Below are 23,537 nucleotides of genomic sequence, written 5' to 3'. Positions count from 1 at the left end.
ATTAGTGCTGGTATGATCACTCATGTTTAATTCTGCACTGCAAATACATACACTATTTCTCGTTCCGTCCCCCCTCCCGTCATTTGTTTCCTTGTGCGTAGACTCTGCATCTCTCCTTCTCGTTCTAATATCAATTAAAGTGCCCCGGCACCGTGACTCATCTTTGCAAATGAATCAGCGGTTAATAATTCCATTCGCGCGTAACGTCAAACGACCCATTCGAAAAAAGAAGGGTGCAACACGAGGACTTCCCAGGAGGTCACCCATCCGAGTACAATTCTCGCCCAAGCACACTTAATTGCGGAGTTCTGTTGGGATCCGGTGCATTAGTCCTGGTATGATCGCACCTGTTTCATTTTGCGCTGCAAATTCATATACTCCTTCTCCTTTCTTCCCCCTTCCGTCATTTGTTTCCTGGTTCGTTCACACTTCACCTCTACTTCTCGTTCTAATATCAATTAAAATGCCCCTGCGTCTTGACTCACATTTGTGTATAAACCAGTGGACCATAGTTCCAGTCGCGCGTAACGTCGTACGACCCATCAGAAAAAAAAATGGGTGCAACACGAGAACTTCCCAGGAGGTAACCCATTTTTGTACTACTTTCGCCAAAGCACACTTAACTGCGGAGTTCTGATGGAATATGGTGTATTTGTGCTGGTATGATTGCACCTGTTTCATTTCGTGCTGCAAATACATACACTCCTTCTCCTTCCCTCCCCCCTCTCGTCATTTGTTTTCTTGTGCGTTCACACTGCACCACTCATTCTCGTTCTAATATCGATTAAAATGCCCCTGCTTCTTGACTCACATTTGCGTATAAACCAGCGAACCATAGTTCCAGCCGCGCGTAACGTCGAACGACTCGTCTGAAAAAAAATTAGGTGCAACACGAGAACTTCCCAGGAGGCAACCCATCCTTGTACTACTTTCACCAAAGCACACTTAACTGCGGAGTTCTGATGGGATCCGGTGCATTAGTGCTGGTATGATCGGACCTGTTTCATTTTGCTATGGAAATAGATACACTCCTTCTCCTTTCTTCCCCCTCCCGTCATTTGTTTCCTGGTGCGTTCACACTTCACCTCTCCTTCTTGTTCTAATATCAATTAAAATGCCCCTGCGTGCGTCTTGACTGACATTTGCGTATAAACCAGCGGACCATAGTTCCAGTCGCGCGTAACGTCGAGCGAGCCATCTGAAAAAAAAATGGGTGCAACACGAGAACTTCCCAGGAGGCAACCCATCCTTCTACTACTTTCACCAAAGCACACTTAACTGCGGAGTTCTAATGGGGTCCGGTGCATTTGTGCTGGTATGATCGCACCTGTTTCATTTCGTGCTGAAAATAGAAACACTCCTTCTCCTTCCCTCCCACCTCCCATCATTTATTTCCTTGTGCGTTCACACTGCACCTCTCCTTCTTGTTCTAATATCGATTAAAATTCCCCTCCTTCTTGTCTCACATTTGCGTATAAACCAGTGGACCATAGCTCCAGTCGCGCGTAACGTCGAATGACCAATCTGAAAAAAAATTGGTACCACACGAGAACTTCCTAGGAGGTCACCCATCCTAGTACTACTCTCGCCCAAGCACACTTAACTACGGAGTTCTGATGGGATCTGGTGCTTTATGGTATGATCGCACCTATTTAATTTCGCGCTGCAAATACATACACTCCTTCTCCTTTCTTCCCCCTTCCGTCATTTGTTTCCTTGTGCGTGCACTCTGCATCTCTCTTTCTCGTTCTAATATCAAGTAAAATGTCATGGCGCCGTGACTCACATTTGCGAATAAACCTGCGCACAATAATTCAAGTCGCGCATAGCATAGAAAGAATCATCTGCAAAAAATGGGTGCAATACGAGGACTTCCCCAAAAAATGGGTGAAATATAAGGATTTGTACTACTTTTGCCAAAGCACACTTAACTGCAGAGTTCTGATGGGATCCGGTGCATTTATGCTGGTATGATCGCACCTGTTTCATTTCGTGTTGAAAAGACATACACTCCTCCTTTCCTCCCCCCTCCCATCATTTGTTTCCTTGTGCGTTCACACTGCACCTCTCCTCCTCGTTCTAATGTCGATTAAAATGCCCCTCCTTCTTGACTCACATTTGCTTATAAACCAGCGGACCATAGTTCCAGTCGCGTGTAACGTCGAACGACCTGTCTGAAAAAAAATTGGTGCGACACTAGAACTTCTCAGGAGGTCACCCATTCGAGTACTACTCTCGCCCAAGCATACTTAACTGTGGAGTTCTGATGGGATCCGGTGCATTAGTGCTGGTACGATCGCTCCTGTTTAATTTCACGCTGTAAATAGATACACTCCTTCTCCTTTCTTCCCCCTCCCGTCATTTGTTTCCTTGTGCGTGCGCACTGCACCTCCCGTTCTCGTTCAAATATCAAGTAAAATGCCACGGCGCCGTGACTCACATTTGCGAATAAACCTGCGGACCATAATTCAAGTCGCGCGTAACATCGAAATAATAATCTACAAAAAAATGGGTGCAACACGAGGACTTCCAAGAAAATGGGTGAAATATAAGGACTTTGCAGGAGGTCACCCATCCTAGTACTACTCTCGCCCAAGCACCCTTAACTTGCGGAGTTCTGATAGAATCCATTGCCTTAGTTCTGCTATGATCGCTCATGTTTCATTCTGCGCTGCAAATACATACACTCTTTCTCCTTCCATCCCCCCTCCCGTCATTTGTTTCCTTGTGCGTGCACTCTGCATCTCTTTTTTTCGTTCTAATATCAAGTAAAGTGCCCCGGCAACGTGACTCACCTTTGCGAATGAACTAGCTGATCATAATTCCATTCGCGCGTACGTCGAACGATCTATCCGAAAAAAAATGGGTGCAAAACGAGGACTTCCCAGGAGGACACCCATCCGAGTACTACTCTAGCCAACACTTAACTGCAGAGTTCTAATGGGAGCCAGTGCATTAGTGCTGGTATGATCGCACCTGTTTCGCTTCGCGCTGCAAATACATACACTCCTTCTCCTTTCTTCCCCCTCCCGTCATTTGTTTCCTGGTGCGTTCACACTTCACCTCTCCTTTTCGTTCTAATATCAATAAAAATGCCCTTGCGTGTTGACTCACATTTGCGTATAAACCAGCGGACCATAGTTCCAGTCGCGCCTAACGTCGAACGACACATCTGAAAAAATAAATGGGTGCAACACGAGAACTTCCCAGGAGGTAACCCATCCTTGTACTACTTTCGTCAAAGCACACTTAACTGCTAAGATCTGATGGGATCTGGTGCATTTGTGCTGGTATGATCGCAACTGTTTCTTTTGGTGCTGAAAATAAATACACTCCTTCTCCTTCTCTCCGCCCTCCCATCATTTATTTCCTTGTGCATTCACATTGCACCTCTACTTCTCGTTCTAATATGGATTAAAATGCCCCTGCTTCTTGACTCATATTTGCGTATAAACCAGCGGACCACAAGTCCAGTCGCGCGTAACATCGAACGAACTGTCTGAAAAAAAATTGGTGCAACACGAGAACTTCCCAGGAGGTCACCCATCCGAGAAATACTCTCGCCCAAGCACACTTAACTGCGGAGTTCTGATGGAATCCAGTGCATTAGCGCTGGTATGATCGCATCTTTTTAATTTCGCGTTGCAAATACATACACTCCTCCTTTCTTCCCCCTCCTGCCATTTGTTTCCTTGTGCGTGTGCACTGCACCTCCCATTCACGTTCAAATATCAAGTAAAATGCCACGGCGCCGTGACTCACATTTGCGAATAAACCTGCAGACCATAATTCAAGTCGCGCGTAACGTCGAAAGAATCATCTGCAAAAAATGGGTGCAATACGAGGACTTCCAAAGAAAATGGGCGAAATATAAGGACTTCGGAGGAGGTCACCCATCCTAGTACTACTCTCGCCCAAGCTCCCTTAACTTGCGGAGTTCTGATAGAATCCGTTGCATTAGTGCTGGTATGATCGCTCATGTTTCATTCTGCGCTACAAATACATACACTCTTTCTCCTTCCATCCCCCCTCCCGTCATTTGTTTCCTTGTGCGTGCACTTTGCATCTCTCCTTCTCGTTCTAATATCAAGTAAAATGCCCTGGCACCGTGACTCACCTTTGCGAATGAACCAGCGGTTCATAATTCCATTCGCGAGTAATGTCGAACGACCCATCCGAGAAAAAATGGGTGCAACACGAGGACTTCCCAGGAGGTCACCAATCCGAGTACTACTCTCGCCCAAGCACACTTAACTGCAGAGTTCTGATGGCATCCGGTGCATTAGTACTGGTATGATCGCACCTAATTAGTTTCGTGTTGCAAATACATTCACTCTTTCTCCTTTCTTCCCCCTCCCGTCATTTGTTTCCTTGTGTGTGCGCACTGCACCTCCTGTTCTCGTTCTAATATCAAGTAAAATGCCACGGCGCCGTGACTTACATTTATGAATAAACCTGCGGACCATAATTCAAGTCGCGCATAACGTCGAAAGGATCATCTACAAAAAAATGGGTGCAACACGAGGACTTCCCAATAAAATGAGTAAAATAAAAGGACTTCGCAGGAGGTCACCCATCCTAGTACTACTCTCGCCCAAGCACCCTTAACTGCGGAGTTCTGATAGAATCCGTTGTATTAGTGCTGGTATGATCGCTCATGTTTCATTCTGCGCTGCAAATACATACACTCTTTCTCCTTCCATCCCCCTCCTGTCATTTGTTTCCTTGTGCGTGCAGCCTGCATATCTTCTTCTTGTTCTAATATTAAGTAAAATGCCCCAGTACCGTGACTCATCTTTGCGAATGAACCAGCGGTTCATAATTCCATTCGTGCGTAACATCGAACGATCAATCCGAAAAAAAATGGGTGCAACACGAGGACTTTCCAGGAGGTCACCCATCCGAGTACTACTCTCGCCAAAGCACACTTAACTGCGGAGTTCTGATGGGATACAGTGCTTTAATGTTAATATGATCGCACCTATTTAATTTCGCACTGCAAATACATACACTCCTTCTCCTTTCTTCCCCCTCTCGTCATTTGTTTCCTTGTGCATGCGCACTGCACCTCCCGTTCTCGTTCTAATGTGAAGTAAAATGCCACGGCGCCGTAACTCACATTTGCGAATAAACCTACGGACCATAATTCAAGTCGCGCGTAACGTCAAAAGAATCATCTGAAAAAAATGGGTGCAACACGAGGACTTCCCAAGAAAATGGGTGAAATATAAGGACTTCGCAGGAGGTTACCCATCCTAGTACTACTCTCGCCCAAACACCCTTAACTGCGGAGTTCTGATGGGATCCGGTGCATTAGTGCTGGTATGAGCGCACCTGTTTAATTTTGCACAGTAAATATATACACTCCTTCTCCTTTCTTCCCCCTCCCGTCACTTGTTTCCTTGTGCGTGCGCACTACACCTCCTGTTCTCGTTCAAATATCAAGTAAAATGCCACGGCGGCGTGACTGACATTTGCGAATAAACCTGTGGACCATAATTCAAGTCGTGCGTAACGTCGAAAGAATCATCTGCAAAAAAATGGGTGCAACACGAGGACTTCCCAAGAAAATGGGTGAAATATAAGGACTTCGCAGGAGGTCACCCATCCTAGTACTACTCTCGCCCAAGCACCCTTAACCGCGGAGTTCTGATAGAATCCGTTGCATTAGTTCTGGTATGATCGCTCATGTTTCACTCTGCGCTGCAAATACATACACTCTTTCTCCTCCTATTCCCCCTCCCGTCATTTTGTTTCCTTGTGCGTGCACTCTGGATCTCTCCTTCTCGTTCTAAAATCAAATAAAATGCCCCGGCACTGTGACTCACCTTTGCGAATGAACCAGTGGTTCATAATTCCATTCGCGGGTAACGTCGAATGACCCATCCGAAAAAAAATGGATGCAACACGAGGACTTCCCAGGAGGTCACCTATCCGAGTACTACTCTCACCCAAGCATACTTAACTGCGGAGTTCTGATGAGATCCGGTGCATTAGTGCTGGTATGATCGCACCTGTTTCATTTCGCGCTGTAAATATATACACTCCTTCTCCTTTCTTCCCCCTCCTGTCATTTGGTTCCTTGTGCGTTCACACTGTACCTCTCATTCTCGTTCTAATATCGATTAAAATGCCCCTACTTCTTGACTCACATTTGCGTATAGACCAGCGGACTGCAGTTCTAGTCGCGCGTAACGTCGAACGACCCGTCTGAAAAAAAAATGGGTGCAACACGAATAACTTCCCAGGAGATAACCCATCCTTGTACTACTTTCACCAAAGCACAATTAACTGCGGAGTTCTGATGGGATCCTGTGCATTTGTGCGGGTGTGATCGCACCTGTTTCATTTCGTGCTGAAAATACATACACTCCTTCTCCTTTCCTTTCTCCTCCCATCATTTGTTTCTTTGTGCGTTCACACTGCACCTCTCATTCTCGTTCTAATATCGATTAAAATACCCCTGCTTCTTGACTCACATTTGCGTATAAACTAGCGGACCATAGTTCCAGTCACACGTAATGTCGAACGACCCGTCTGAAAAAAAAAAGTGCGACACGAGGACTTCCCAGGAGGTCACCCATCCGAGTATTACTCTCGCCAAAGCACACTTAACTGCAGAGTTCTGATGGGATCCGGTGTATTAGTGCTGGTATGATCACAACTGTTTAATTTTGTGCTGCAAATACATACACTCCTTCTCCTTTCTTCTTCCTCCCGCATTTGTTTCCTTGTGCATGCGCACTGCACCTCTCATTCTCGTTCTAATATAAAGTAAAATGCCACGGTGCCGTGACTCACATTTGCGAATAAACCTGTGGACAATAATTCAAGTTGTGTGTAATGTCGAAAGAATCATTTGCAAATAAATGGGTGCAACACGAGGACTTCCCAAGAAAATAGGTGAAATACAAGGACTTCGTAGGAGATATCCCATCCTAGTACTACTCTCGCCCAAGCACCCTTACTTGCGGAGTTCTGATAGAATCCGTTGCATAGTGCTGGTATGATCGCTCATGTTTCATTCTGCGCTGCAAATACATACACGCTTTCTCCTTCCATTTCCCTCCCGTCATTTGTTTCCTTGTGAATGAGCTTTATATGTAGAAAGAGTCTCAAAAGAAAAACTAAATCTATTGATTTAAATCATTAATCATTTTTATGACATGTGAGGTCATCACCAGAATATTACTCCGAATAGACACAAATAACACTTCAACTTTAGTTGTGATTGGTCATGTATTTACTTCATATCTCAGTCTAAATCACACAAATTTTCAAGTTAAAATATCTTTTTAAACATTAAAAGTATCAAAAAAGATGATTTCAAAATTCAATTAAAAATCACACTATTGTAAGAAGAATCAAAATATTTAAAAAATTCGCAATGTTTTTAGAATATTTTAAAGTTAGTTTGCTAGTGTATGTGATTTTTAGGGATACATCTGTAACACCCCAACCCTTTCTTTTTATTTTATTTTATTTTATTTTGTAATTATTATATGAATATAATAATTAATTATGTAATAATATATTAAATTTAATTTAGTTTAATTTATTTTAATGGAAATAACAATAATAATAAGGGGTAAACATTATTAGGGATTTAATTGAAAACAATTTTGGGAAAAAGGGGTGAAAATTTTGGTTCTGGGGGTATTTTTGAAAGAAAAATTGAAAACCAGAGGGTCAAAACGTAATTTAAAACAATTGTGCCACGTCAGCTGCCCGGTCAGCAGCCCCAGCCAACCAAGACGCGCCGTGTGGCAGAGACACTGACGCAGGAGGCCACGCGGAAGGAAGCCACGTGGGCGATCCGCGTGCGCGCGATCGAACGGATGAGATTCGTTCCTGCACACACGGACGACCTAGATAAAAAACGCGCACGGATGGCCCAGATTGCATCGCGCACAGACGACCCAGATTGAATCGTGCACGGACGGTCCAGATTGAATCACGATGAACGGTCCAGATTTATTTTCTATTTAATCGCAATCGGACGGTTCATATTAAATGCGACGAACGGCTCATATCAAAAGCGGATAATTATAAATAATCTCATCGAGGGCCCTAAGGGTGTTTTCTCACAGGAACCGATACAAGTTTAGCTGAATTTGGCCGAAAATAGCCAACCCGAGGCGGATCGCTGCCAGAGCACGGCGGCGGCGCCAGAGCACGGCGTAGCCACCATGCCGAAATTCTGAAATTGGCCGAATTGGCCCTGGGTATGATTTTTGGGTTATTTGGGACGTGTAGGTACTGTAAGCACGTTTCAGTTCCCGAGAAAATATTCAGGGAACCCAGGGACTGCCCGTAAGCGCAGTGAAAATCTAGGGTTCGGTGTCAAATCTGGTAAGGACCCCTCACCCTATTTCCTATCATGGAATTGAAGTCTGAATAAATGATAATACTGTATTTGTACAAATTAAATAGATATGCATAATTAATTAGGGTTGCTAATGGAGCCCGAACCTCACATATTTCTCTGTTAATTCCTGTTTGATTTATTTTACAGTTTAAATGCATTATGGTATCTGGTTTATTTATTCTATCATTTTGAATGCATATATCACTACTGTTTAATTTTGGAAATCTAATATATGCTTGCTTTGTTGGATGCACGTTACTTGTGTATGCATTCATGTTTGAGTTGGTAATGGAGACTAAGGATAAATAGGAATGGGATCGGATTTGATAAATGGATAAGATGACAGCCTCACTAGATATCCTGGGAGATGGTGGACGGACAGGGTTCATAGGGAACTCTACCGTGAACGTTGTCTCATACTGGACGGGGAATGAAGATTTAGTCATTTGGCGCCCATACCGAACGGGGTATGGGGACGACCCGCTTCACCCTCATACCGGACGGGGTATTGAGGTTTATTATTTTGGTGTCCATACCGAACGGGGTATGGGAACGGCCCTGGAATTAAGTTTTTTAAGGAAAATGGTTCACGTGTAGCAGGGACCCCTATGGATCCCCATGGATACTAGTAGGCTGATAAGAAGGGAAAATTGTTATTTGATGATTTGAATATAAAAGTATGATATGTGCTATGTTACAGATTATATATGAATTCATGATATATATAATATTATTATTTCCATAGGTTGTTTTTATAAATCTCACTGCGGTAAGTGGACGGTAAATGGTTTGATTATTGATAAATGAATTTGTTTAAATCTACTGCTCCATTGGTTATTTTAATTTTCTACCAACCTTTGCTTCTGTGATGGCGAATAGTGTGATTTCCTTACTGGGTTAGTGTAGCTTATTCCTTACTTAACCATTTCAGATCAGGAAGACCTGGTTCCCGAGCCCGATCCACAAGAAGACAGCGAGTAAATACTAGATGTCTTATAGTTTTCTTTATACTTCTTTCATTTCTAGTATTTCCTTTAGAGGACTTACTCTTTGATATTGTTTAGTACTTTTAAGTTATTATGTAAGGGATACTAGCCTAAATCATTTATTTCGCTTTCGCACTCAGATTTTTATATGCATTTTCTTTTGGATTTCTGGAGTTGTTACAGTTGGTATCAGAGCCGCGTTCCTCGAACTCGTCCCTTACACAATGATACTTAGAGAAACACCAAACCAATGAATTACTCAACCCTTCCTTGTGAAATGCAGGTACGGAGAGATGAGAAGAGGAAGACCCCCACTAAATCGAATAACCCAGGATGGTTTGCTTCGGGAAGACGTTGACAAGATATTTGAGATGCTGGAGAGACTCATTACTGCTCAGTAGGGCCGAGAGGAGAGAAGGGAACTACCTGACCCTCCCTCGCTGCCACAGGTTGAGCCACCACTGCAGCGAGAGGATCCTGAGCAACCCCGGTACGAGCCTACTCCTCCATAGTACCACCCGGTGCTACCACCGCAGTATAATCCAGTGCCACAGCCACAGTATTGCCCGGCACCGCCACAGTATAATCCAGTGCCCCCACCATATCAGCAAGAACCACCATAGGGCCCCCTAGTCTATCCTCAGCCTGGCCAGTCCCTCTTCTGCAGGGCGTGCACTCTGCATCTCTCCTTCTCGTTCTAATATCAAGTAAAATTACCCAGCACCGTGACTCACATTTGTGAATGAACCAGCTGTTCATAATTACATTCGCGCGTAATGTCTAACGACCCCTCCGAAAAAAAAATTGGTGCAACACGAGGACTCCCTAGGAGGTCACCCATCCGAGTACTACTCTCACCGAAGCACACTTAACTTCAGAGTTCTGATAGGATCCGGTGCAATAGTGCTGGTATGATCGCACCTTTTTAATTTCGCGCTGCAAATACATACACTCCTTCTCCTTTCTTCCCCCTCCCGTCATTTGTTTCCTTGTGTGTGCGCACTGCACCTCTCGTTCTCGTTCTAATATCAAGTAAAATGCCACGGCGTCGTGACTCACATTTGCAAATAAACCTGCGGACCATAATTCAAGTCGCGCATAATGTTGAAAGAATCATCTGCAAAAAAATGGATGCAACACCAGGACTTCCCAAGAAAATGGGTAAAATATAAGGACTTCGTAGGAGGTCACCCATCCTAGTACTACTCTCACCCAAGCACCCTTAACTTGCGGAGTTCTGATAGAATCTGTTGCATTAGTGCTGGTATGATCACTCATGTTTCATTATGCGCTGCAAATGCATACACTCTTTCTCCTTCCATCCCCCCTCCCGTCATTTGTTTCCTTGTGCGTGCACTCTGCATCTCTCATTCTCGTTCTAATATCAAGTAAAATGCCCCAGCACCGTGACTCACCTTTGCGAATGAAACAGTGGTTCATAATTCCATTCGCGCGTAACGTCGAACAACCCATCCGAAAAAAAATGGGTACAACACGAGTACTTCCCAGGAGGTCACACATCCGAGTACTACTCTCATCCAAACACACTTAATTGCGGAGTTCTGATGGGATCCGGTGCATTAGTGCTGGTATGATCGCACCTGCTTAATTTCGCACTGCAAATACATTCACTCCTTCTCCTTTCTTCCCCCTCCCGTCATTTGTTTCCTTGTGCGTGCGCACTACACCTCCCATTCTCGTTCAAATATCAAGTAAAATGCCACGGCGCCGTGACTCACATTTGCAAATAAACCTGCGGACCATAATTCAAGTCGCGCATAACGTTGAAAGAATCATCTGCAAAAAAATGGGTGAAACACGAGGACTTCCCAAGAAAATGGGTGAAATATAAGGACTTCGCAGGAGGTCACCCATCCTAGTACTACTCTCGCCCAAGCACCATTAACTTGCGGAGTTCTGATAGAATCCGTTGCATTAGTGCTGGTATGATCCCTCATGTTTCATTCTGCGCTGCAAATGCATACACTCTTTCTCCTTCCATCCCCCCTCCTGTCATTTGTTTCCTTCTGCGTGCACTCTCCATCTCTCCTTCTTGTTCTAATATCAAGTAAAATGCCCCCGCACCGTGACTCACCTTTACGAATGAACCAGCAGTTCATAATTCTATTCGCGCGTAACGTCGAACAACCCATCCGAAAAAAATGGGTGCAACACGAGGACTTCCCAGGAGGTCACCCATCTGAGTACTACTCTCGCCCAAGCACACTTAACTGCGGAGTCCTGATGGGATCTGGTGCATAAGTTGCTTGTATGATCGCACCTATTTAATTTTGCCCTGCAAATACATTCACTCCTTCTTCTTTCTTCCCACTTCCGTCATTTGTTTCCTTATGCGTGCGCACTGCACCGCTCCTTCTCGTTCTAATATTAATTAAAATCCCCCTGCTTTTTGACTCACATTTGCGTATAAACCAGTGGACCAAAGTTCAAGTCGCGCGTAACGTCGAACGGCACATCTGAAAAAAAAAAATGGGTGCAACACGAGAACTTCCCAAGAGGTAACCCATCCTTGTACTACTTTCGTCAAAGCACACTTAACTGCGAAGTTCTGATGGGATCCGGTGCATTTGTGCTTGTATGATGGCACCTGTTTCATTTTATGCTGAAAATACATACACTCCTTCTCTTTCCCTCCCCCCTCCCATCATTTGATTCCTTGTGCGTTCACACTGCACCTCTCCTTCTCGTTCTAATATCAATTAAAATGCCCCAGCTTCTTGACTCACATTTGCATATAAACCAGCGGATCATAGTTCAAGTCGCGCGTAACGACGAATGACCTGTCTGAAAAAAAATTTATGCGACACGAGGACTTCCCAGGAGGTCACCCATCCGAGTACTACCCTCGCCCAAGCACACTTAAATGCGGAGTCCTTATGGGATCCGGTGCATAAGTGCTGGTATGATCGCACCTGTTTAATTTTGCGCTGCAAATACATACACTCCTTCTCCTCTCTTCCCACTCTCATCATTTGTTTCCTTGTGCGTCCGCATTGCATCTCCCGTTCTCGTTCAAATATCAAGTAAAATGTCACGGCGCCGTGACTCACATTTGCGAATAAACCTGCGGAACATAATTCAAGTCGCGCGTAACGTCGAAAGAATAATCTGCAAAAAAATGGGTGCAACACGTGGACTTCCCAAGAAAATGGATGAAATATAAGGACTTCGCAGGAGGTCACCCATCCTAGTACTACTCTCGCCCAAGCACCCTTAATTGCAGAGTTCTGATAGAATCCGTTTCATTAATGCCGGCATGATCCCTCATGTTTCATTCTGCACTGCAAATACATACACTCTTTCTCCTTCCATCCCCCCTCCCGTCATTTGTTTCCTTGTGTGTGTACTCTACATCTCTCATTTTTGTTCTAATATCAAGTAAAATGCACCAGCACCGTGACACACCTTTGTGAATGAATAAGTGGTTTACAATTCCATTCGCGAGTAACGTCGAACGACCCATCCGAAAAAAAAATGAGTGCTACACAAGGACTTCCCAGGAGATCACCCATCTGAGTACTACTCACGCCCAAGCACACTTAACTGCAGAGTTCTGATGTGATCCGGTGCATTAGTGCTGGTATGATCGCACCTGTTTAATTTCGCGCTGCAAATACATACTCTCCTTCTCATTTCTTTCCCCTCCCGTCATTTGTTTCCTTGTGCGTGCGCACTGCACCTCCTGTTCTCGTTCAAATATAAAGTAAAATGCAACGGCGCCGTGACTAACATTTGCTAATAAAGCTGCGGACCATAATTCAAGTCGCGCCGGCGCCATGACTAACATTTGCTAATAAACCTACGGACCATAATTCAAGTTGTGCGTAACGTCGAAAGAATGAACTGCAAAAAAATGGGTGCAACACGAGGACTTCCCAGGAGGTCACCCATCCAAGTACTACTCTCGCCCAAGCAGACTTAATTGCAGAGTGCTGATGGGATCCGGTGCATTAGTGCTGGTATGATCGCACCGATTTAAGTTCGCGCTGCAAATACATACACTCCTTCTCCTTTCTTCCCCCTCCCGTCATTTGTTTTCTTGTGCGCGCACTCTGCATCTCTCCTTCTCGTTCTAATATCAAGTAAATGCACAGGCACCGTGACACACCTTTGCGAATGAACCAGCGGTTCATAATTCCATTCGCGTGTAACGTTGAACGACCCATCCGAAAAAAAATTGGTACGACAAGAGGACTTCCCAGGAGGTCACCCATCAGAGTACTACTCTCACCCAAGCACACTTAACTGCGGAGTTAAGATGGGATCCGGTGCGTTAGTGCTGGTATGATCGCACCTGTTTAATTTCGCGCCGCAAATACATAGACTCCTTCTCCTTCCTTCCCCCTTCCGTCATTTGTTTCCTTGTGCGTGCGCATTATACCTCCCTTCTCGTTCTAATATCAAGTAAAATTCCACGGCGCCGTGACTCACATTTGCGAATAAACCTGCGGACCATAATTCAAGTCGCGCGTAACGTCGAAAGAATCATCTGCAAAAAAATGGGTGCAACACGAGGACTTCCCAAGAAAATGGGTGAAATATAAGGACTTCGCAGGAGGTCATCCATTCTAGTACTACCCTCTCTCGAGCACCCATAACTGCGGAGTTCTGATAAAATCTGTTGCATTAGTGCTGGTATGATCACTCATGTTTTATTCTACGCTGCAAATACATACACTCTTTCTCCTTCCATCCCCCCTCCCGTCATTTGTTTCCTTGTGCGTGCACTCTGCATCTCTCCTTCTCGTTCTAATATCAAGTAAAATGCCCCATCACCGTGACTCACCTTTGCGAATGAACCAGCGTTCATAATTCCATTCGTGCGTAACGTTGAACGACACATCCGAAAAAAAATGGGTCCAACACGAGGCCTTCCCAGGAGGTCACCCATCCGAATACTACTCTCGCCCAAGCACACTTAACTGCTGAGTTCTGATGGGATCTTGTGCTTTAGTGCTGGTATGATCGCACATTTTTAATTTTGCGCTGTAAATACATACACTCCTCATTTCTTCCCCCTCCCATAATTTGTTTCCTAGTGCGTGCGCACTGCACCTCCCGTTCTCGTTCAAATATCAAGTAAAATGCCACGGCGCCGTGACTCACATTGGCGAATAAACCTGCGGACCATAATTCAAGTTGTGCGCAACATCGAAAGAAGCATCTGCAAAAAAATGGGTGCAACACGAGAACTTCCCAAGAAAATTGGTGAAATATAAGGACTTCGAAGGAGGTCACCCATCCTAGTACTACTCTCGCCCAAGCACCCTTAACTTGGGGAGTTCTGATAGAATTCGTTGCATAAGTTCTGGTATAATCGCTCATGTTTCACTCTACGCTGCAAATACATAGATTCCTTCTCCTTCCTTCCCCCTTCCGTCATTTGTTTCCTTGTGCATGCACTCTGCGTCTCTCCTTCTCGTTCTAATATCAAGTAAAATGCCCTGGCACCGTGACTCACCTTTGCGAATGAACCAGCGGTTCATAATTCCATTCGTGCATAACGTCGAGCGACCCATCTGAAAAAAAATGGGTGCAACAAGAGGACTTCCCATGAGGTCACCCATCCAAGTACTACTCTCGCCCAAGGACACTTAACTGCGGAGTTCTGATAGAATCCGTTGCATTAATGCCGGTATGATCCCTCATGTTTCATTCTGCACTGCAAATACATACACTCTTTCTCCTTCCATCCCCCCTCCCGTCATTTGTTTCCTTGTGCGTGTACTCTGCATCTCTCATTTTCGTTCTAATATCAAGTAAAATGCACCGGCACCGTGACACACCTTTGTGAATGAACCAGCGGTTTACAATTCCATTCGCGCGTAACGTCGAACGACCCATCCGAAAAAAAAATGAGTGCTACACGAGGACTTCCCAGGAGATCACCCATCTGAGTACTACTCTCGCCCAAGCACACTTAACTGCGGAGTTCTGATGTGATCCGGTGCATTAGTGCTGGTATGATCGCACCTTTTAATTTCGCGCTGCAAATACATACTCTCCTTCTCATTTCTTCCCCCTCCCGTCATTTGTTTCCTTGTGCGTGCGCACTGCACCTCCCGTTCTCGTTCAAATATAAAGTAAAATGCAACGGCGCCGTGACTAACATTTGCTAATAAAGCTGCGGACCATAATTCAAGTCGCGCTGGCGCCATGACTAACATTTGCTAATAAACCTACGGACCATAATTCAAGTTGCGCGTAACGGCGAAAGAATGAACTGCAAAAAAATGGGTGCAACACGTGGACTTCCCAGGAGGTCACCCATCCGAGTACTACTCTCGCCCAAGCAGACTTAATTGCAGAGTGCTGATGGGATCCGGTGCATTAGTGCTGGTATGATAGCACCGATTTAAGTTCGCGCTGCAAATACATACACTCCTTCTCCTTTCTTCCCCCTCCCATCATTTGTTTTCTTGTGCGCGCACTCTGCATCTCTCCTTCTCGTTCTAATATCAGTAAAATGCACCGGCACCGTGACAAACCTTTGCGAATGAACCAGCGGTTCATAATTCCATTCGCGTGTAACGTCGAACGACCCATCCGAAAAAAAATTGGTGCGACAAGAGGACTTCCCAAGAGGTCACCCATCAGAGTACTACTCTCACCCAAGCACACTTAACTGCGGAGTTAAGATGGGATCCGGTGCGTTAGTGCTGGTATGATCGCACCTGTTTAATTTCGCGCCGCAAATACATAGACTCCTTCTCCTTCCTTCCCCCTTCCGTCATTTGTTTCCTTGTGCGTGCGCATTACACCTCCCTTCTCGTTCTAATATCAAGTAAAATTCCACGGCGCCGTGACTCACATTTGCGAATAAACCTACGGACCATAATTCAAGTCGCGCGTAACTTCGAAAGAATCATCTGCAAAAAAATGGGTGCAACACGAGGACTTCCCAAGAAAATGGGTGAAATATAAGGACTTCGGAGGAGGTCATCCATTCTAGTACTACCCTCTCTCGAGCACCCATAACTGCGGAGTTCTGATAAAATCTGTTGCATTAGTGCTGGTATGATCGCTCATGTTTTATTCTGCGCTGCAAATACATACACTCTTTCTCCTTCCATCCCCCCTCCCGTCATTTGTTTCCTTGTGCGTGCACTCTGCATCTCTCCTTCTCGTTCTAATATCAAGTAAAATGCCCCATCACCGTGACTCACCTTTGCGAATGAACCAGCGGTTCATAATTCCATTCGCGCGTAACGTCGAACGACACATTCGAAAAAAAATGGTTGCAACACGAGGCCTTCCCAGGAGGTCACCCATCCGAATACTACTCTCACCCAAGCACACTTAACTGCTGAGTTCTGATGGGATCCGGTACTTTAGTGCTGGTATGATCGCACATTTTTAATTTCGCGCTGTAAATACATACACTCCTCATTTCTTCCCCCTCCCATAATTTTTTTCCTAGTGCGTGCGCACTGCACCTCCCGTTCTCGTTCAAATATCAAGTAAAATGCCACGGCGCCGTGACTCACATTTGCAAATAAACATGCAGACCATAATTCAAGTCGTGCGCAACGTCGAAAGAATCATCTTCAAAAAAATGGGTGCAACACGAGAACTTCCCAAGAAAATGGGTGAAATATAAGGACTTCGTAGGAGGTCACCCATCCTAGTACTACTCTCGCCCAAGCACCCTTACTTGGGGAGTTCTGATAGAATTCGTTGCATAAGTTCTGGTATGATCGCTCATGTTTCACTCTACGCTGCAAATACATACATTCTTTCTCCTTCTATCCCCCCTCCCATCATTTATTTCCTTGTGCGAGCACTCTGCGTCTCTCATTCTTATTCTAATATCAAGTAAAATGCCCCGGCACCGTGACTCACCTTTGCGAAGGAATCAGCGGTTCATAATTCCATTCGCGCGTAACGTCGAACGACCCATCCGAAAAAAAATGGGTGCAACACGAGCACTTCCCAGGAGGTCACCCATTTGAGTACAACTCTCGCCCAAGCACACTTAATTGCGGAGTTCTGATGGGATCTGGTGCATTAGTGCTGGTATGATCGCACCTGTTTAATTTCGTGCTGCAAATACATACACTCTTTCTCCTTTCTTCCCCCTCCCATCATTTGTTTGCTTGTGCATGCACACTGCACCTCCCGTTCTTGTTTAAATATCAAGTAAAATGCCACGGCACTGTGACTCACATTTGCGAATAAACCTGCGGACCATAATTCAAGTCGCACGTAACGTCGAAAGAATCATCTGCAAAAAAATGGGTGCAACACGAGGACTTCCCAAGAAAATGGGTGAAATATAATGACTTCGTAGGTGGTCACCCATCCTAGTACTACTCTCGCCCAAGCACCCTTAACTTGCGGAGTTCTGATAGAATCCGTTGCATTAGTTATGGTATGATCGCTCATGTTTCATTCTGCGCTGCAAATATATACACTCTTTCTCCTTCCATCCCCTACCGTCATTTGTTTCCTTGTGCGTGCACTCTGCATCTCTCATTCTCGTTCTAATATCAAGTAAAATGCCCCGGCACCGTGACTCACCTTTGCGAATGAACCAGCGGATCATAATTCCATTCACGCGTAACATCGAACGACCCATCCGAAAAAAAATGGGTGCAACACGAGGACTTCCCAGGAGGTCACCCATTCGAGTACCACTCCCGCCCAAGCACACTTAACTGCGGAGTTCAGATCCGGTGCATTAGTGCTGGTATGATCGCACCTGTTTAATTTCGCGCTACAAATACATACACTCCCTCTCATTTCTTCCCCCTCCCGTCATTTGTTTCCTGGTGCGTTCACACTTCACCTCTCCTTCTCGTTCTAATATCAATTAAAATGCTCCTGCGTCCTGACTCACATTTGCGTATAAACCAGCGGAACATAGTTCTAGTCGCGCGTAACGTCGACTGACCCATCCAAAAAAAAAAATGGGCGCAACACGAGAACTTCCCAAGAGGTAACCCATCCTTGTACTACTTTTGCCAAAGCACACTTAACTGTAGAGTTCTGATAGGATCCGGTGCATTTGTGCTGGTATGATCGCGCCTGTTTCATTTGGTGCTGAAAATATATACACTCCTTCTCCTTCCCTTCCCCCTCCATCTTTTGTTTCCTTGTGCGTTCACACTGCACCTCTCCTTCTCGTTCTAATATCGATTAAAATGTCCGTGCTTCTTGACTCACATTTGTATATAAACCAGCGGACCATTGCTCCAGCCACGCGTAACATCGAACGACCCGTCTGAAAAAAATTGGTTCCACACGACGACTTTCCAGGAGGTCACCCATCTGAGTACTACTCTCGCCCAAGCACACTTAACTGCGGAGTTCTGATGGGATTCGGTGCATTAGTGCAGGTATAATATCACCGATTTACTTTTGCGCTGCAAATACATACACTCCTTCTCCTTTCTTCCCCCTCCCATCATTTGTTTGCTTGTGCGTGCGCACTGCACCTCCCGTTCTCGTTCAAATATCAAGTTAAATGCCACGGCGCCGTGACTCACATTTGCGTATAAACCTGCGGACCATAATTCAAGTCGCGCGTAACGTTGAAAGAATCATCTGCAAAAAAATGGGTGCAACACGAGGACTTCCCAAGAAAAATGGGTGAAATATAAGGACTTCGCAGGAGGTCACCCATCCGAGTACCACTCTCGCCCAAGCACACTTAACTGCGGAGTTCAGATCCGATGCATTAGTGCTGGTATGATCGCACCTGTTTAATTTCGCGCTGCAAATACATACACTCCTTTTCCTTTCTTCCCCCTCCCATCATTTGTTTCCTGGTGCGTTCACACTTCACCTCTCCTTCTCGTTCTAATATTAATTAAAATGTCCCTGCGTCTTGACTCACATTTGTGTATAAACCAGCGGACCATAGTTCCAGTCGCGCGTAATGTCGAACGACCCATCTGAAAAAAAAATGGGTGTAGCAAGAGAAATTCCCAGGAGGTAACCCATCCTTGTACTACTTTCGCCAAAGCACAATTAACTGCAGAGTTCTGATGGGATCCGGTGCATTTGTGCTGGTGTGATCGCACCTGTTTCATTTCGTGCTGTAAATATATACACTCCTTCTCCTTCCCTCCCCCCTCCCATCATTTGTTTCCTTGTGCGTTCACACTGCACCTCTCCTTCTCGTTCTAATATCGATTAAAATGCTCCTGCTTCTTGACTCACATTTGCGTATAAACCAGCGGACTATAGATTCAGTCGCGCGTAACGTCGAACGACCCGTCTAAAAAATAATTGGTGTGACAAGAGGACTTCCCAGGAGGTCACCCATCCGTATTCTACTCTCGCCCAAGCACACTTAACTGCGGAGTTATGATGGGATCAGGTGCTTTAGTGCTGGTATAATCGCATCAATTTAATTTCGCGCTACAAATACATACACTCATTCTCCTTTGTTATCCCCCCCCCCCCGTCATTTTTTTCCTTGTGCGTGCGCACTGCACCTCCCGTTTTCGTTCAAATATCAAGTAAAATGCCACGGCGTCGTGACTCACATTTGCGAATAAACCTGCGGACCATAATTCAAGTCGCGTGTAACGTCGAAAGAATCATCTGTAAAAAAATGGGTGTAACACGAGGACTTCCCAAGAAAATGGGTGAAATATAAGGACTTCGCAGGAGGTCACCCATCCTAGTACTACTCTCGCACAAGCACCCTTAACTTGAGGAGTTCAGAGAGAATACGTTGCATTAGTGCTTGTATGATCGCTCATGTTTCACAATGCGCTGCAAATACATACACTCTTTCTCCTTCCATCCCCCCTCCCATCATTTGTTTCCTTGTGCGTCCACTCTGCATCTCTCCTTCTCGTTTTAATATCAAATAACATGCCCCAGCACCGTGACTCACCTTTCCGAATGAACCAGCGGTTCATAATTCCATTCACGCGTAACGTCGAACGACCCATCCGAAAAAAAATGGGTGCAACACGAGGACTTCCTAAGAAGTCACCCATCCGAGTACTACTCTCGCCCAAACACACTTAAATGCGGAGTTCTGATGGGATCTGGTGCTTTAGTGCTGGTATGATCGCACCTGTTTAATTGCGCGCTACAAATACATACACTCCTTCTCCTTTCTTCCCAAGAAAATGGGTGAAATATAAGGACTTCGCAGGAGGTCACCCATCGTAGTACTACTCTCGCCCAAGTACACTTAATTTGCAGAGTTCTAATAGAATCCGTTGCATTAGTGCTGGTATGATCACTCACGTTTCATTCTGCGCTGCAAATACATTCACTCTTTCTCCTTCCATTCCCTCTCCCGTCATTTGTTTTCTTGTGCGTGCACTCTGCATCTCTCCTTCTCGTTCTAATATCAAGTAAAATGCCCCGGCACCGTGACTCACCTTTTCGAATGAACCATCATAATTCCATTCGCGCGTAACGTCGAACGACCCATCCGAAAAAATATGGGTGCAACACGAGGACTTCCCAGGAGGTAACTCATCCTTGTACTACTTTCGCCAAAGCACACTTAACTACGGAGTTCTGATGGGATCTGGTGCATTAGTGTTGGTATGATTGCACCTGTTTAATTGCGCGCTGCAAATACATACACTCCTTCTCCTTTCTTCCCAAGAAAATGGGTGAAATATAAGGACTTCGCAGGAGGTCACCCATCGTAATACTACTCTCGCCCAAGCACCCTTAACTTGCAGAGTTCTAATAGAATCCGTTGCATTAGTGCTGGTATGATCTCTCATGTTTCATTATGCGCTGCAAATACATACACTCTTTCTCCTTCCATTCCCCCTCCCGCATTTGTTTCCTGGTGCGTTCACACTTCACCTCTCCTTCTTGTTCTAATATCAATTAAAATGCCCCTGCATCTTGACTCACATTTGCGTATAAACCAGTGGACCATAGTTCCAGTCGCGCGTAACATCGAACGACCCATTTGAAAAAAAAAATGGATGCAATACGAGAACTTCCCAGGAGGTAACCCATTCTTGTACTACTTTCGCCAAAGCACACTTAACTGCAGAGTTCTGATTGAATCTGGTGCATTAGTGCTGGTATGATCGCACCTGTTTTATTTCACGCTGCAAATACATACACTCCTTCTCCTTTCTTCCCTCTCCCGTCATTTGTTTCCTTGTGCGTGCGCACTGCACCTCCCGTTCTCGTTCTAATATCAAGTAAAATGCCACGGTGCCGTGACTCACATTTGTGAGTAAACCTGCAGACCATATATCAAGTCGCGCGTAACGTCGAAAGAATCAATTGCAAAAAAAATGGGTGCAACACGAGGACTTCCCAAGAAAATGGGTGAAATATAAGGACTTCGCAGGAGGTCACCCATCCTAGTACTACTCTCACCCAAGCACCCTTAACCGCGGAGTTCTGATAGAATACGTTGCATTAGTGCTGGTATGATCACTCATGTTTGATTCTGCGCTGCAAATACATACACTATTTCTCCTTTTATCCCCCCTCCCGTCATTTGGTTCCTTGTGCGTGCACTTTTCATCTCTCCTTCTCATTCTAATATCAAGTAAAATGTTCCGGCACCGTGACTCACCTTTGCGAATGAACCAACTGTTCATAATTCCATTCGTGCGTAACGTCAAACGATCCATAGGAAAAAAAATGGGTGCAACACGAGGACTTCCCAGGAGATCATCCATCCGAGTACTACTCTCGCCCAAGCACAATTAACTGTGGAGTTCTGATGGGAACCGGTGCATTAGTGTTGGTATGATCGCACCTGTTTCATTTCGTGCTGCAAACACATACACTCCTTCTCCTTTCTACCCCCTCCCGTCATTTGTTTCTTGTTGCGTTCACACTTCACCTCTCCTTCTCGTTCTAATATAAATTATAATGCCCCTGCGTCTTGAGTCACATTTGCGTATAAACCAACGGACCATAGTTTAAGTTGCGCGTAATGTTGAACGACCCATCCGAAAAAAATGGGTGCAACACGAGGACTTCCCAGGAGGTCACCCATCCGAGTACTACTCTTGCCCAAGCACACTTAACTGCGGAGTTCAGATTCGGTGCATTAGTGCTGGTATGATCGCACCTGTTTTATTTCGCGCTGCAAATACATACACTCCTTTTTCTTTCTTCCCCCTCCTGTCATTTGTTTCCTTATGCGTGCGCACTGCACCTCTTATTCTCGCTCAAATATCAAGTAAAATGCCACGGTGCCATGACTCATATTTGCGTATAAACCAGCAGACCATAGTTCCAGTCTCGCGTAACGTCGAACGATCCATCTGAAAAAAAAAATGGGTGCAACACGAGAACTTCCCAAGAAAATGGGTGAAATATAAGGACTTCGCAGGAGGTCACCCATCCTAGTACTACTCTCTCCCAAGCACCCTTAACTTGCAGAGTTCTGTTAAAATCCGTTGCATTAGTGCTGGTATGATCGCTCCTGTTTAATTCTGCGCTGCAAATACATACACTCTTTCTCCTTCCATCCTGCTTCCCGTCATTTGTTTCCTTATGCGTGCACTCTGCATCTCTTCTTTTCGTTCTAATATCAAGCAAAATGTCCCGGCACTATGGCTCACCTTTGCGAATGAACCAGCGGTTCATAATTCCATTTGCGTGTAACGTCGAACGACCCATTCGAAAAAGAATGGGTGCAACACGAGGACTTCCCAGGAGATCACCCATCTGAGTACTACTCTCGCCCAAGCACACTTAGCTGCGGAGTTCTGATGGGATCCGGTGCATTAGTGCTGGTATGATCGCACCTGTTTCATTTCACGCTGCAAATACATACACTCCTTCTCCTTTCTTTCCCCTCCCGTCATTTGTTTCCTGGTGCGTTCACACTTCACCTCTCCATCTCGTTCTAATATCAATTAAAATGCCCCTGCATCTTGACTCACATTTGCATATAGACAACCTGACCGTAGTTCCAGTCGCGCATAACGTCGAACGACCCATCTGAAAAACAAAATGGGTGCAACATGAGATCTTCTCAGGAGTTAACCCATCATTGTATTACATTCTCCAAAGCACACTTAACTGCGGAGTTCTGATGGGATCTGATGCATTTATGCTGGTATGATTGCACCTGTTTCATTTCGCGCTGCAAATACATACACTCCTTCTCCTTCGCTCCCCCTTCCCATTATTTGTTTCCTTGTGCGTTCACACTGCACCTCTCCTTCTCGTTCTAATATCGATTAAAATGCCCCTGA

General features: G+C 45.2%; 1 non-coding gene and 37 pseudogenes across 1 annotated transcript; all 38 read right to left on the bottom strand.

Moving 5' to 3' along the window:
* Positions 1–230: 230 nt before the first annotated feature.
* Positions 231–349, bottom strand: LOC148242501 (5S ribosomal RNA; annotated as a pseudogene).
* A 206-nt stretch (positions 350–555) lies between these two features.
* On the bottom strand, positions 556–674 carry LOC148242500 (5S ribosomal RNA; annotated as a pseudogene).
* A 207-nt stretch (positions 675–881) lies between these two features.
* Positions 882–1,000, bottom strand: LOC148242499 (5S ribosomal RNA; annotated as a pseudogene).
* A 210-nt stretch (positions 1,001–1,210) lies between these two features.
* LOC148242498 (5S ribosomal RNA) lies at positions 1,211–1,329 on the bottom strand (annotated as a pseudogene).
* Positions 1,330–1,535: 206 nt separating this feature from the next.
* Positions 1,536–1,650, bottom strand: LOC148242497 (5S ribosomal RNA; annotated as a pseudogene).
* Positions 1,651–2,185: 535 nt separating this feature from the next.
* On the bottom strand, positions 2,186–2,304 carry LOC148242496 (5S ribosomal RNA; annotated as a pseudogene).
* Positions 2,305–3,185: 881 nt separating this feature from the next.
* LOC148242495 (5S ribosomal RNA) lies at positions 3,186–3,304 on the bottom strand (annotated as a pseudogene).
* A 206-nt stretch (positions 3,305–3,510) lies between these two features.
* On the bottom strand, positions 3,511–3,629 carry LOC148242494 (5S ribosomal RNA; annotated as a pseudogene).
* A 557-nt stretch (positions 3,630–4,186) lies between these two features.
* Positions 4,187–4,305, bottom strand: LOC148242493 (5S ribosomal RNA; annotated as a pseudogene).
* Positions 4,306–4,538: 233 nt separating this feature from the next.
* Positions 4,539–4,659, bottom strand: LOC148242492 (5S ribosomal RNA; annotated as a pseudogene).
* A 205-nt stretch (positions 4,660–4,864) lies between these two features.
* LOC148242491 (5S ribosomal RNA) lies at positions 4,865–4,983 on the bottom strand (annotated as a pseudogene).
* A 234-nt stretch (positions 4,984–5,217) lies between these two features.
* On the bottom strand, positions 5,218–5,336 carry LOC148242490 (5S ribosomal RNA; annotated as a pseudogene).
* A 561-nt stretch (positions 5,337–5,897) lies between these two features.
* LOC148242489 (5S ribosomal RNA) lies at positions 5,898–6,016 on the bottom strand (annotated as a pseudogene).
* A 206-nt stretch (positions 6,017–6,222) lies between these two features.
* LOC148242488 (5S ribosomal RNA) lies at positions 6,223–6,342 on the bottom strand (annotated as a pseudogene).
* A 205-nt stretch (positions 6,343–6,547) lies between these two features.
* On the bottom strand, positions 6,548–6,666 carry LOC148242487 (5S ribosomal RNA; annotated as a pseudogene).
* Positions 6,667–10,158: 3,492 nt separating this feature from the next.
* LOC148242486 (5S ribosomal RNA) lies at positions 10,159–10,277 on the bottom strand (annotated as a pseudogene).
* A 561-nt stretch (positions 10,278–10,838) lies between these two features.
* Positions 10,839–10,957, bottom strand: LOC148242485 (5S ribosomal RNA; annotated as a pseudogene).
* A 560-nt stretch (positions 10,958–11,517) lies between these two features.
* On the bottom strand, positions 11,518–11,637 carry LOC148242484 (5S ribosomal RNA; annotated as a pseudogene).
* Positions 11,638–11,845: 208 nt separating this feature from the next.
* On the bottom strand, positions 11,846–11,964 carry LOC148242483 (5S ribosomal RNA; annotated as a pseudogene).
* A 206-nt stretch (positions 11,965–12,170) lies between these two features.
* Positions 12,171–12,289, bottom strand: LOC148242482 (5S ribosomal RNA; annotated as a pseudogene).
* Positions 12,290–12,850: 561 nt separating this feature from the next.
* Positions 12,851–12,969, bottom strand: LOC148242481 (5S ribosomal RNA; annotated as a pseudogene).
* A 260-nt stretch (positions 12,970–13,229) lies between these two features.
* On the bottom strand, positions 13,230–13,348 carry LOC148242480 (5S ribosomal RNA; annotated as a pseudogene).
* Positions 13,349–13,552: 204 nt separating this feature from the next.
* Positions 13,553–13,671, bottom strand: LOC148242479 (5S ribosomal RNA; annotated as a pseudogene).
* A 558-nt stretch (positions 13,672–14,229) lies between these two features.
* LOC148242478 (5S ribosomal RNA) lies at positions 14,230–14,348 on the bottom strand (annotated as a pseudogene).
* Positions 14,349–15,231: 883 nt separating this feature from the next.
* Positions 15,232–15,350, bottom strand: LOC148242477 (5S ribosomal RNA; annotated as a pseudogene).
* A 259-nt stretch (positions 15,351–15,609) lies between these two features.
* LOC148242476 (5S ribosomal RNA) lies at positions 15,610–15,728 on the bottom strand (annotated as a pseudogene).
* A 204-nt stretch (positions 15,729–15,932) lies between these two features.
* Positions 15,933–16,051, bottom strand: LOC148242475 (5S ribosomal RNA; annotated as a pseudogene).
* A 559-nt stretch (positions 16,052–16,610) lies between these two features.
* LOC148242474 (5S ribosomal RNA) lies at positions 16,611–16,729 on the bottom strand (annotated as a pseudogene).
* Positions 16,730–17,286: 557 nt separating this feature from the next.
* LOC148242473 (5S ribosomal RNA) lies at positions 17,287–17,405 on the bottom strand (annotated as a pseudogene).
* A 559-nt stretch (positions 17,406–17,964) lies between these two features.
* On the bottom strand, positions 17,965–18,078 carry LOC148242472 (5S ribosomal RNA; annotated as a pseudogene).
* Positions 18,079–18,285: 207 nt separating this feature from the next.
* On the bottom strand, positions 18,286–18,404 carry LOC148242471 (5S ribosomal RNA; annotated as a pseudogene).
* Positions 18,405–19,283: 879 nt separating this feature from the next.
* LOC148242470 (5S ribosomal RNA) lies at positions 19,284–19,402 on the bottom strand (annotated as a pseudogene).
* Positions 19,403–20,293: 891 nt separating this feature from the next.
* LOC148242469 (5S ribosomal RNA) lies at positions 20,294–20,412 on the bottom strand (annotated as a pseudogene).
* Positions 20,413–20,787: 375 nt separating this feature from the next.
* LOC148242468 (5S ribosomal RNA) lies at positions 20,788–20,906 on the bottom strand (annotated as a pseudogene).
* Positions 20,907–21,287: 381 nt separating this feature from the next.
* LOC148242467 (5S ribosomal RNA) lies at positions 21,288–21,406 on the bottom strand (annotated as a pseudogene).
* A 561-nt stretch (positions 21,407–21,967) lies between these two features.
* On the bottom strand, positions 21,968–22,086 carry LOC148242466 (5S ribosomal RNA; annotated as a pseudogene).
* A 204-nt stretch (positions 22,087–22,290) lies between these two features.
* LOC148242465 (5S ribosomal RNA) lies at positions 22,291–22,404 on the bottom strand (annotated as a pseudogene).
* A 563-nt stretch (positions 22,405–22,967) lies between these two features.
* On the bottom strand, positions 22,968–23,086 carry LOC148242464 (5S ribosomal RNA). The gene has a single exon (XR_015814674.1). It is a non-coding gene; the product is annotated as a 5S ribosomal RNA (ribosomal RNA).
* Between the last annotated feature and the right edge of the window lie 451 nt (positions 23,087–23,537).

Source organism: Carica papaya, chromosome 8 (assembly GCF_054855325.1).
Source record: "Carica papaya isolate Zhongbai chromosome 8, ASM5485532v1, whole genome shotgun sequence".
Taxonomy (NCBI): Eukaryota; Viridiplantae; Streptophyta; class Magnoliopsida; order Brassicales; family Caricaceae; genus Carica; species Carica papaya.
The sequence above is the reverse complement of the archived record's forward strand: the minus strand, read 5'-3'. Positions and strand labels throughout refer to the sequence as shown.